Source organism: Odocoileus virginianus, chromosome 28 (genome assembly GCF_023699985.2).
Source record: "Odocoileus virginianus isolate 20LAN1187 ecotype Illinois chromosome 28, Ovbor_1.2, whole genome shotgun sequence".
NCBI lineage: Eukaryota > Metazoa > Chordata > Mammalia > Artiodactyla > Cervidae > Odocoileus > Odocoileus virginianus.
In genome coordinates, this window is record NC_069701.1 from 28,870,899 (window position 1) to 28,882,734 (window position 11,836).

Sequence of the window (11,836 nt, forward strand, 5' to 3'; positions counted from 1 at the left end):
AAAATAATTTCAAAAATAATATATGTGTATTTGTATAACTGAATCACCCTGCTGTGCATCTGAAACACTGTAAGTCAACCATACTTCAATAAAACATACATATTTTTTTAAAAATCACAAATTAAAAGCAAACTGTATATGAAATAAACAACGATGTCCTACTGTATAGCACATGGAATTATGTTCAATATTTTATAATAAGCTACAAGGGAAAAGAATCTTAAAAAGAATATATATATATATGTATAACTGAATCACTGTGCTGTATATGTGAAACTAATACATTATAAACCAATTATATTAATTTTTTAAAAATAAATTACATGGCATATATATGCACTCTTTTTTATTTTTGTCAAAAATAAATAATTTGTAAAATGAAAGAATAAAGCAAAGTTGAGCCTGGGAAAAAAGTGTTGTTCTCAGTCCAGATAAACAATAAAGCAGGAATCTCCGTGTTCTTTTGAGATAATTCATCTCGATGGAGAAGGATGTCATTTTTTTGCTTCTGTAGACCCACAGATTCAGAGACGGAAATGGCAACCCGCTCCAGTCTTCTTGCCTGGAGAATCCTGTGGATGGAGGGGCCTGGTGGGCTGCTGTCCATGGGGTTGCACAGAGTCAGACACGACTGAATCAACTTAGCACGCATGCATACATTGGAGAAGGAAATGGCAACCCGCTCTAGTGTTCTTGCCTGGAGAACCCCACGGACAGAAGAGCCTGGTGGGCTGCCGTCTGTGGGGTTGCACGAAGTCGGGCACGACTGAAGCGACTCAGCAGCAGCAGCAGCCCCACAAATTACCAGGACACCCACACACCTGACTTCCCTCGGTTGTGACGCAGGTCCAGTGTGCTCCCTGAGCCCAGCCTCTCCTCCCCCAAACCTCCTTATCACACGGCTGTGATTTCAGAACCCAAGAAGACAATAGGTCTCTAGAAACTGAAAAATAGCTTGTACATGACAGGACACATCTCATGTGGCAAAATTTAACAGGGGAGAACAATTTAAAATGAGCTGTACACTCTGGATGAGAAATGATGTGCAGGTTCCAAGTCAAACTACAATCGCCATCTGAACAAGAATGCGGTGTGTATACCTGACATGAGAACGCTTGTTCACACAGATACATGGGCTGTGCACCATCTCGCACACATGCATGCTGACGGCCCTAGGAGCGTTCCTATGTGCCAAGTGCTGGGCGCCCTGGGAGGCAGGACTGTGCTGACTCTCCCTCCCCGGACAGACAGGCCACTGGGAGAGGGTCAGCCGTGGCCCAGACATGTGCTCTCGCCCAGGCTTGTGACTTGCTGAGTCCCCAAGGGCTAGTCTTCATTTTCTCCCTACTTTCCCGGGACCTGCCCCTAGCTAGGGCTCCCACGGTCACCCCTGCTCCCCGTCTCGGGACAAAGGCCTGTTTACTCACATGACATTCTCCTGAACTCATCCATTCTTCATACTTATTCATCTAAAAAGATGCTTATTTTTAATGTAAACACACAGATTTATATTGGCAGCTTCTTCACTTAAAGATATGCTGGAATTTCCACTGAAACTTTTTATTATTCAAAGTTTGCTAGCGCAGGCATAAAAATTTCCTCAGGCAAAAGAGGTCTAATCTTCTCTACAAACATTGTGGAACCACTTGTTAAATACAAGAAAGTCAGATAATTTCTTCTTTACTCTTGAAACTTAAAACTAGACTTTTGGGGTTTTTTTAAGAAAAAAATCAGGGCACCAATCTGTACTTTAGATGAAATGTCTCTCCTATAAAAAAAATGTAAAAACTTGCTGTCTCATCAAAATAAGCCATCAAGGAAGCTTCGATATGAGAAAGTTCCTCTAAATTAGGATTGTAGCCTAAAGAACCAGAAGACTAATGAAACTCTAGGACTCACAGGAAACAAAGCCGAGAACGGTAATGTTTACATCTGCACAGATTTTAACATGTACAGACCACTTGCACACAGTCTTGGCTGACCTCTGGAAAAACCCTGAAAACTGGATGTTATCTCCTCTCCACAGACAGAAGGCTCAGATACACTGCTGTTGTTGTTCAGTCACTAAGATATACTAGCAGACAGGTATAGCTTCAAAACTTGAACATATCAGACCAAAGTGGAAACCAGGTCTCTTGACTCGAAATTATTTTAAAATAACAGTTAAGAAACATATAAGGATTTCCCTGGTGGTCCAGTGGCTAGAACTCCACACTTCCAATGTGGGGGTTCCAGGTTCCATCCCTGATCAGGGAACTAGATCCCACATGCTACAACTGAGAGCTCACAAGCCACAACTAAAAGATGCCGTAACAAAGATCCTCCAAGCCAGAATGAAGATCCAGCACAGCTATATAAATAAATAATATTAAAAAGAAAGGAAAGGAATACACGAAGGAGGCCATGGTTTCTCATCTGTCTGGGCTGTTAAATGTTCAAACAGAAATCTCTGTCAGCCCCTATCTAAAATGGCCAGTGAAGCCCCTGCCTCTTTCCCAAACAAAAACTAAGGACAGACAGACACTCATCTCCCTGTGCTGGGCCAGTGCAAGGCCACCCCATGAAAGGAGGACAGCAGAGGGGAAGAAGAGGACACTCTTACCTGATTGTTGCTAAGGCAGCTATGCTCTGCAAATCTGAGGATACTGCTAGGATGAAAGTCGGGGCTTTGAAAGGGGCCTGATGAGGTTCACTTTCAATTTGCCTCTGAATAACTGAGGATCAGATGCACTGCAGTAACATAGTTATGGGCTTCCCTGGTGGCTCAGTGTTAAAGAACCTGTCTGCCAATGCAGAAGATGGGGGTTCGATCCCTCGGTTGGGAAGATCCCCTGGAGAAGGGAATGGCTACCCCCTCCGGTATTCTTGCCTGGGAAATTCCATGGACAGAGGAACTTGGCGGGCTACAGTCCAAGGAGTCACAAAGAGTAGGACAGGACTTAGCAACTAAACAACAACATAGTAATAGTATTAGCAGCAGCAGCAACAGTTAGCACTGACAGTAAATCTCTACAACCAAATGCTGAGAGCTTATCATTATGCCTGACCTCTGCTAAGCACGTATGCAATTTACACTAGTAACTGTAATTTTACTATATTAATTGGTGTAATTTTTGTTACCACTCATGCAGACACTTTGATAGGAGCAATACACATAGTCACTGGGCTGCAAAACAATCCTACAAAGTTTTATGTTTTTCTACTCTTTTATGGATAAGGATGTTGACTTGGACAGGTCGTACAGAGGAGCTGAGATTCAAACTTCATTCTAGCTTATGTTCTTCCTGCTGAACATGAATTCGGAAAGGAAGAGATCACTCCAGGCTAGAGAGCTAAGAAAGGCTTTAAGGAGAAGTACGCTGAGCTGGATACTAGGGAATGAGCAGGAGTGAACAGGAAGAGGGTAACCTGCATTGGGGTGGATGGGCTGTGATGATAAAGCAGAAACACGGCACATAAGGTGACTCAGAAGCCAGTGATGAAATGCCTTACAGAGCCCAAGACCACATTCCAAATTGTGTGATTCCCTGATAAAACTGAATTAAGTAAATACACTGTAAGGATCAATTTTTCTCTTTATGACATAAACGTAATCTTGAAAAGGAAAACGCTACATTTCTCTAGATTCCAACTCCTCTATGGAGAGGGTGGGTGTGGACACCCAAGTGCCTCGTCTTCGTCACCCCAAGCCCAAACCCCGTGAGTCCCCACAAAGGCGGTGTTCCCCACTGGAGGCCAGGGCTACAGAGCCCAGCCCCCACAGAGGTGGGGCAGGCAGGAGGACCAGGACGGGTCGCCCCAAGTCGAAGCCTCCAAGTGCTGGTTAAAGCATCTTCCTCAAGGGTTCATGAGAAGCAGTGTCAAAACTGAGCTGCTCATGAGGACAGAAGCACCAAATCCTAACAGGTTTTATTTACTCTGCGTTACTCCACACGGAGAAAGCGTACCTGATGAGAACAGCACAGAAAGCAAAATCTGTGAGCTGAAGGGAAAACAACACACATACAAACACAGTCCTCCTGGGGAAAGCTACCAGCCTGAGGATGCTGTGGGAGGTCGGGGTAGGGGGTTAGCCACACGGCCAACAGGAAGGTGTTTGTTCTGGCTTCTGTGAAGGCCAGATCCCCGTCCGATGTCATGAGATGTCCTTTAGGCCTCTTCCCTCATCCCCACTGCCTATGGTAGAGACAGACAGACAAGGACACTGAGGGAAATCGGAGGGCAGGTCCAGCGAGGGTTACACTGTTTTTCCTATGGCCTCATCCTGCACACCTCCTGGAGCTCTGCTAACATGATGAAGCACTGCAGAAACCATCCCTACAGCCATCTAAATCAAGTCCTCCCTCTGACCTAACCACAGAGTGAGGTAAACTCTCAACGTACAGAGATTATGACCAGATGTTTCACACCAACAGTCACCATCTGTAACACAGCCTAACAGAAAATTTGGGCTGCAACAGAGTTAAGAAGAAACATCAGAATAATAAAACAACCCTCCTGGATGTATGCTGGTCCCAAACCCCGCATACAGTCAGCATCAACTCAGAACACATGCCCTGTGCCCTTAGGCAGGCCACTCCACCTGAAGTGACCTTCTGGGGGTTGTAAACTGCCCCCTAAGGCAGCATATAAAATGTCCATATATGTACATGAAAGTACCAAGTGGAGGGAAGGGCCATGAGTTCCACCACCTCCTACAGTGTTCACGACTCTGCAACATAAACGACTCTAAAACAGCACCCGGTAAATTAAAGACACGAACACTTGTTCTAACTGAACTGCTGCTTCAGAGATTCATGGCGAAGGGGCTCCGCCAGCAGTGGACTTGAAAGGGAGACCGAATGTGGTCACAGTGAAAACTCCACAATCTGATGCATGATATCAAGCAGTAACCACCAGCCCAACCAACCAGTGGTCCACTGTTTTCTTCCTGGTAAACAAACATAGGAACTCTCAAAACACTAGATCTAGTAAGCAAGGTCACAGCAGGAAAAAAAACCAAAAAAACCCCCCAAAAAACCTGCGGTTCTGAAAGACCAACTGTCCTAACCTCTTGGAGTACAAGAGGACTTAAACCAAGGTTGTGTGTGTGTGCCAAGTCACTTCAGGCATGTCGACTCTTTGCGACCCCATGACTGTAGCCCACCAGGCTCCTTTGTCCGTGGGATTCTCCAGGTAAGAATACCGGAGTGGGTTGCTGTGCCTTCCTCCAGGGAACCCGACCCAGGGATCAAACTGGTGTCTTTTGAATCCTGCACTGCTTTCCTGGCTCTAAAAGCTTCTAAACTTTCAGAAGCGGAAGACAATTCTATGAACTAGGCTTTCAAAACTTTCACTTACACTTGTAATTAACAAACTAATTCAACGAATCCGTGAACAGAAATGTGAATGTGTTGGTGGGAGGGGGAGAGGAATGCTGCTTAAATTACTTTCAACTGACTTGGATTAAAACCAATATAATTAATATTTCCCCAAGGTCCCCAAATGAACCACATGCAAAGCTGGGAAGTGGGTCCAGAATGCCTGACACCCACACAGGCTCCCTCCTCCACCCAGAAAAGGATCTGGGAGGCAGTACACAGCTTAGCCTGGGGTGGGCTATCCCTCTTGCCTCATCCAGCAAGAATCTGAAAATCTGGGAAGCTCCTTCCCTGTGGAGAGGGGAGAGCTCCTCCACCAAACACTTGTCGAGTATGGAACATCAGTAATTCTCCAAATTTCAAGTTGCTGGGTCTCGAATCATTGATGCTCACTGCTCTTCAGATAAACCCACCGGCGGACAGGGATGACAGTTGTGCAGTAGGGGGTGTGTGTGTCTACAGGACATTACAGCCTCATCCTGGCAGCACTGATGCTCAGCAAGACTCCTTCAACCCCTCCCCCTAAACCTATCAGAACCTCTGCGGGGGCATATGTGCTCCCTCCCTCAAAAAAGAGCCAGTATTTTAACTTCATCTTATACTTGAAAAATGAAAACAGAAGCATTACCTTCATAATATAAAAGTTTGAGGATGGCGTGTGACTTAAGTTTTTCAGGAGGAGGCCAGGGTTCCTGTCTACAGCAGAGGTTTAACTGCACTCCAGTGAGACCTCATGCAGACAAACTGTAGTTTTTACTGTACCTCTGGGCTCATGGGAAACAAGTAAAATAGCTGTAGGCTGAACCCAGCAAGTAATAGGATGGATGGGCCGTGACCCCGAGGGTCATCACAGAGACTGCGCAGCTGGGCCAACGGGAAGGCAGAGCTGAACCTGAAGTTTCCAAACAATGCCAGGGACCCTGAAAGCCATCCCAGATGACTGCCGCCCAGCACGAGCACATTCACAAAACGCATCCCAGAGCTGTATATATTGCGATCAACCAGGCGTCAGTTTACGTTTACAAGCAAAGAGAAGCCACTACGAGTAACGGTAACGAGAAACAATAACCATCAGGTTTAGACTCCAGAGAACTTCAGATATTTGAAGTCTCACATGTAGACTATAAAACAGCTTTGTGTGAAATGTTTAAAAATAAAAAAGAAATGAAAAATGAGCAAGCAAAATAAACTAGATTATAGGAAGAACCAGGTAAATTTTTTGAAATGAATATAATGGGTTAAAAAAAATTCATACACTGGTTAAACATATTATAGACATGGTTGGCAAGAGACACAGTTGTAAAACAAAACTTAATAAATAACCCAGAACAGCAAAAAGAAAGAAGAACATGAAATTATGACAGAAAGGTTAACAGTCTTAGAAGATGAAAGACTGAATATATCTAATCAGAGTTCTAAAAGGAAAGAATTAAGAAAATAGAAGCTAGGCAGTGTTTGAACTGACCCTCCCCGAGAATTCTCTAGAAAGATGTAAACTCACAGATACACAACTTATAATAAATTAACAAGGAAAATAATTAAAAAGAAATGCCTCCTAGACACATGTAGTAACACTGCAGCATGCCAAAGAAAAGATGAGATCTCTAAAGCAGGTGGAGAAAGACAGGCTGATGGCCTGACAGCAGTTTCACAACAGGAGCAAAGGAAACCAGACCGCATCATAATATGGAGCCCAGGCTCTGAGTCAAAACAACTGTCAACCTAAATTTATGCACCCAGTAAATCTACATCTCAAGAACAAAGGTACAAATATATTTTTCAGATATGAACAAAACTGAATTCAAGAGACTTCCCCTAAGGGGAATGGGCATGAACTACTCTGGAAGCTTTCTAACTGACTCTCCCTCTCTAGCCTTCTTGAATATGGTATCAGGCCAACACACCTAAAAACATTTGATCAGATCACTTTCTGCTCCAAACTGCCACATGAATTTCTAGAACCTACAATGACAAGGTCCCCATTTCTCAGCCCGGCACTGAAAGCATTTTTCAGTCTCTGTCAAGTTACTCTGCGACATTCTCTTCCATTGGCGATATGGTTCCTTGACTTACCAGCTGTGACGGGGGCCAGGTGACCAACCTGCCCAAGTGTCAGGTTCAGCACCTGCAAAGTGAGGCCTATAGGGACTGCCTGCTGAGATGGACTAAGACTCCCATGAGGTGGCGCGGTCAGCAGTGCCTGGCACAGCCTTCCAATAACTGGCAGCTGTCCTTAGTTATCATCATAATAACTCACTGGTCCCAGAATACAACACACGCATTCCCAACGCCTCTGCTTGTGGCATTTCCTCCACTTTCCTGGACCCTAGCACCTCTACTCCCCCAAATCTGTACTAAGTCAACCATATTACCCCAAAAGGTGTACGTATTTAAGTAAGTGTGTAGTCGCTCAGTCGTGTCCAACTCTTTGCAACTCTGTGGACTGTAGCCCACCAGGATCCTCTGTCCATGGGATTCTCCAGGCAAGAATACTGGAGTGGGTTGCCATTTCCTTCTCCAGGTGATCTTCCCCACCCAGGGATCGAAGCTGGGTCTCCTGCATCACAGGCAGATGCTTTACCCTCTGAGCCACCAGGGAAGCCCTTACCTGGGTGCTGCTTCTTGAAATGTCCTTCTATCAGGTCAGCCCAGAGTTAAGAGCTCTCACTTCTGTACATGTAAAACACTTACTCGAAGGGCTGCTCTGTTTGTTAACCACCTAAACTGTGTACCGCTTCTGGTCTGGGGAAGCGCTTATGTTACACGTCTCTGGTTTGCTGATGTGAAAATGCCAGATTGTGGGACAATTATGGATCGGCTGATTAAGCTCCAGCACCCTGGGAGAGATGCTCTAGAGGAGGATCAAGGGATCGAATTTTTTAAAAAAAAGAAAAGGCAGTTGTCTTGGATTGTGCGGCATTATTTATAACCCTCCAGACAGCTGCACTTCATTCTAAAAGACATCAAAAGTTTCCCTTAGAGAAAGACATCCAAGGAGGAAGTCGTGGCGGGCAGGAAGACGTGGTAAGGGACCTTCAGCTCCCGGCTGACTTCAGGAAACATCTTTCGGAGTCAGTTTCCCAAGGAAGTCAACTTGACCTGGTATTCCTATCACCCAAGACAAAGAAAACAGGCCCCCCAGGAGCTGCCCGGCTGGCACAGAGGAGGGGATCCTCTAAACACGGGCTTGCACCGAACAGGCAGACCAAAGTGGCTACTTGGATGATTTCACTTGTTTGTTCAAAAACAGCGAGAGGCAGGTATTCTCATCAGCTCTCTCTGTCTTTCCACCAAGCACTTGCTGAGGACACCACAGCTGGCGCTCCAACCCAGAAGCGGTGACAGCAAGTCTCTCAGATGAGTCACAAAGGATGCCTGATCAAACCGAGCTCCAAGGCTGCCCCTCCTCCTCGCTCTGCAGCTGGCATTAACTCCGGAGCCAGAAGGAGCCACAATCACAGACTAACACATTAAACTGTTTTCCCATTTTAAAAGAAAATCCTTAACAAGTGTCAAACTTAAAAGTCCACTATGTTATTGGAGGACCCCCAAATGAAATTTTTTCCATTATATATATATATAAAAAAATCCTTATAAAATAATCAGCCGGGTAAATAAGGGAAAAGTAGAGAACAAACAGGCATAAGACCTGCCACTGAAAAACAGCACCCCCATCAACATTTTGATTATCTTTCAGTTTTGATTATCTTTTCAGTTCCTCTAAACATCCCCCCTGAGATGTTTTGTGTTGTTGGAATCATAAGGTATATGACTATGTTGCTTAAATGACTTCACAAACATTTCCCCATGTTTTCCTTCTTAACTTCATATAACCGCATAGAGTGGGTGAGAGAAGATGTTTAAAGTAAACCAAGTTGAGAAATAAATACTTATCATCCTCATTCTTCCACAAAAACTACTGTAGTAAAAACCAAGAATCTCCAAAAGTTTCTGGGGTCATTGGAGATAAGATACATGAAAAAACGCTTGGATGCATTGGAAGTGTTTAAGAAATGTTAACTGACTTTCAAGTGACAAAGACAATACTTACTATAGCCATCCCTGGAAAGATACAAAAGAAATTCAATTCAGCCTCTGCTCCCAATGAATTTTTAATAACATTGAGAAGATAAAATGCATTTACACCCAATAACAAAAGCGCAACGTAATTCAGTGGGCAGACATTCTGGCTTGAGGAGCCTTATTCCTGTCTGCACCCCTAACACAAAGGACGTATTACAGATACACAGTCAATGTCTGTTGTACTAGTCCAGACTACAAGCTATGCTGTTTAGAAATAGGAAGGATCACTGTGAGCTGAGTGAAGCTGGGCAAAGCAGACAACATGCACATGGCAGAACTTGATGTGGGCAATATTCTGCAGAAAGCAAGCTGACCCACAGAAGCCTTGGGATACTCTGAAAATGAAAGATGGTATAAGAAAAAAAAAAAAAAGGACTTCCTCGTAGCTCAGTCAGTAAAGAATCTGCCTGCAATGCAGGAGACCCAGATTCAATTCCTGGGTTGGGAAGATCCCCTAAAGAAGGAAATGGCAATCCACTTCAGTATTCTTGCCTGGAGAATCCCATGGACAGTGGAGCCTGGAAGGCTATAGTCCATGAGGTCATAAGAGTTGGATGTGACTTAGCAGCTAAACCACTACCAATCTATTAACAAGTTTGATGTTTCTACGTAACGAGCTTTGAAACCTCAGCTGTACATATTAACTACTCATAGGAATATAATACATAACACATAATTGTTCCTAAAGTGTGTCCAACCCTTTTGCAACCCCGTGGATTGTAGCCCGCTGGAGTCCTCTGTCTATGGGATTTCCAAGGCAAGAATACTGGAGTGGGCTGTCATTTCCTTCTCCAGGGGATCTTTCAGACTCAGGGATTCTTTACCCCCGAGCCACCAGGGAAGCCCTGCAACACATAGTAGATACTCCTTGAATACAAACACACCAACACTAAGTTCGACAGTATTCCTAGACATCAGAAACAAAGGTTAATCTCAGAAGGCTTTCTGTGTGTCAGAACACGTTGGAAAGATGCAGTAAATGAAGGCTTTAGAACTCCATATAGAGAACCACAGTGGTTACTATCCTTGCTAAACTGGGTGTAAAAGAATGTGCTTACCAAAACTTTCTTTCAGGAATGCTTTAGAATCCACTGAAGCTATTTGTATATACTGTGGGCATCCAGAAAGCAGATACATGAGATGTGAAATCTGCGCTCGGCCCTCACAGCATCACATTCACAAGATCACAAACACATCTTGAGAAGTGTCCAACTTCACGACGAGGGTATCAAGCAGACTCCATACCTCCTGACTTCATCCACACACAAACTTCTCTTTGTTTTACCACACTTGTGCTTGTGAAAAAATGCAAAGAATTTGTGGGGAAGGAATTTGCTAATATTACATCTCTAACAGCTGCTGGCTGGACTGTACTAAATCCACAGCCTCTACAGTCGCATTATATGGCCATCTCAAAAAGTGGGTGTTAAGACACATCAGGTCTCTTTCAAAAGAAATGATTTAAGCCTACCCTGTGAGGCTGCTTAAGAGAAAGTTTCCCAGAGTTGGGGTGGCATGTGTGATCTCTCTGTCTAGATATAACGCTGCAATTACTTATGATTAAGTATCTCTAATAGCTTCCCACTCAGTTTCCCCAGACTGAAGCACTCAGAACAAATGCCTTCAACAGGCCCTCTGGGAATGAACAGCTGGTCTGAAGCAGTGCATGCTTCAGGGCAGGTGGTCCTTATTTTTCTGAACACACATGTGCACACACATGTCTGATAACAATCATACCAGATATAATTAATTCAAGAGACTGAAAACAACATGAAAGAAGAGGTCATTTTAAAATGTTTCAGAAGTCCAAACAAATGCAAATGGAAAATTTAGAACTTTTTTCAAAAATTTCCTGAAATTATGATTTTTAGATTTTGCTAAACCTTAACAAATTGTCTTACCTTAACAAATTGTAACTCTCTTACCTCTAATGAAGCATCTCTCTAGGACATCTGAAGATTTGGAAACCCAATGGCAATTACCACATAATCATTCAAAAAAGACGTGTGGCATAACATTTGCAAAGGGGAATTGCACCTGTCACCAATTCAACAAAAGAATACTTTATCTACAAACCACACAGCATTGAACATTTAATAATTTGGTTAAAATGATCCATAGCAAGAGTTCCACTGTCAAATGGAACAATTTAAGCAACAACAACAAAAAAGGATTAACACAAATGGTTGACAATTTCCAAACTGGCACGCGAGGGATGTCACCCTGAGCAAGTTACTAAATCTCTCTGCACTCAAAATGATAATAACAACCTCTTAGAGTTGTTATCAATGTTAAATGAATACATATTAAATTTTTATAACAGAGCCTGGCAAAGGGTAACTAATAAAGAATGTATTATATCAGGAACCAGATTTTTTTTTAATGAAAGCACT

At 43.6% G+C, this 11,836-nt stretch overlaps 1 protein-coding gene across 1 annotated transcript in view; it reads right to left on the reverse strand.

Annotated features, from left to right (window-relative positions):
- Window positions 1–11,836, reverse strand: part of JAM3 (junctional adhesion molecule 3) — a 29,353-nt gene that overhangs the window by 15,627 nt on the left and 1,890 nt on the right. The window lies entirely within an intron of this gene.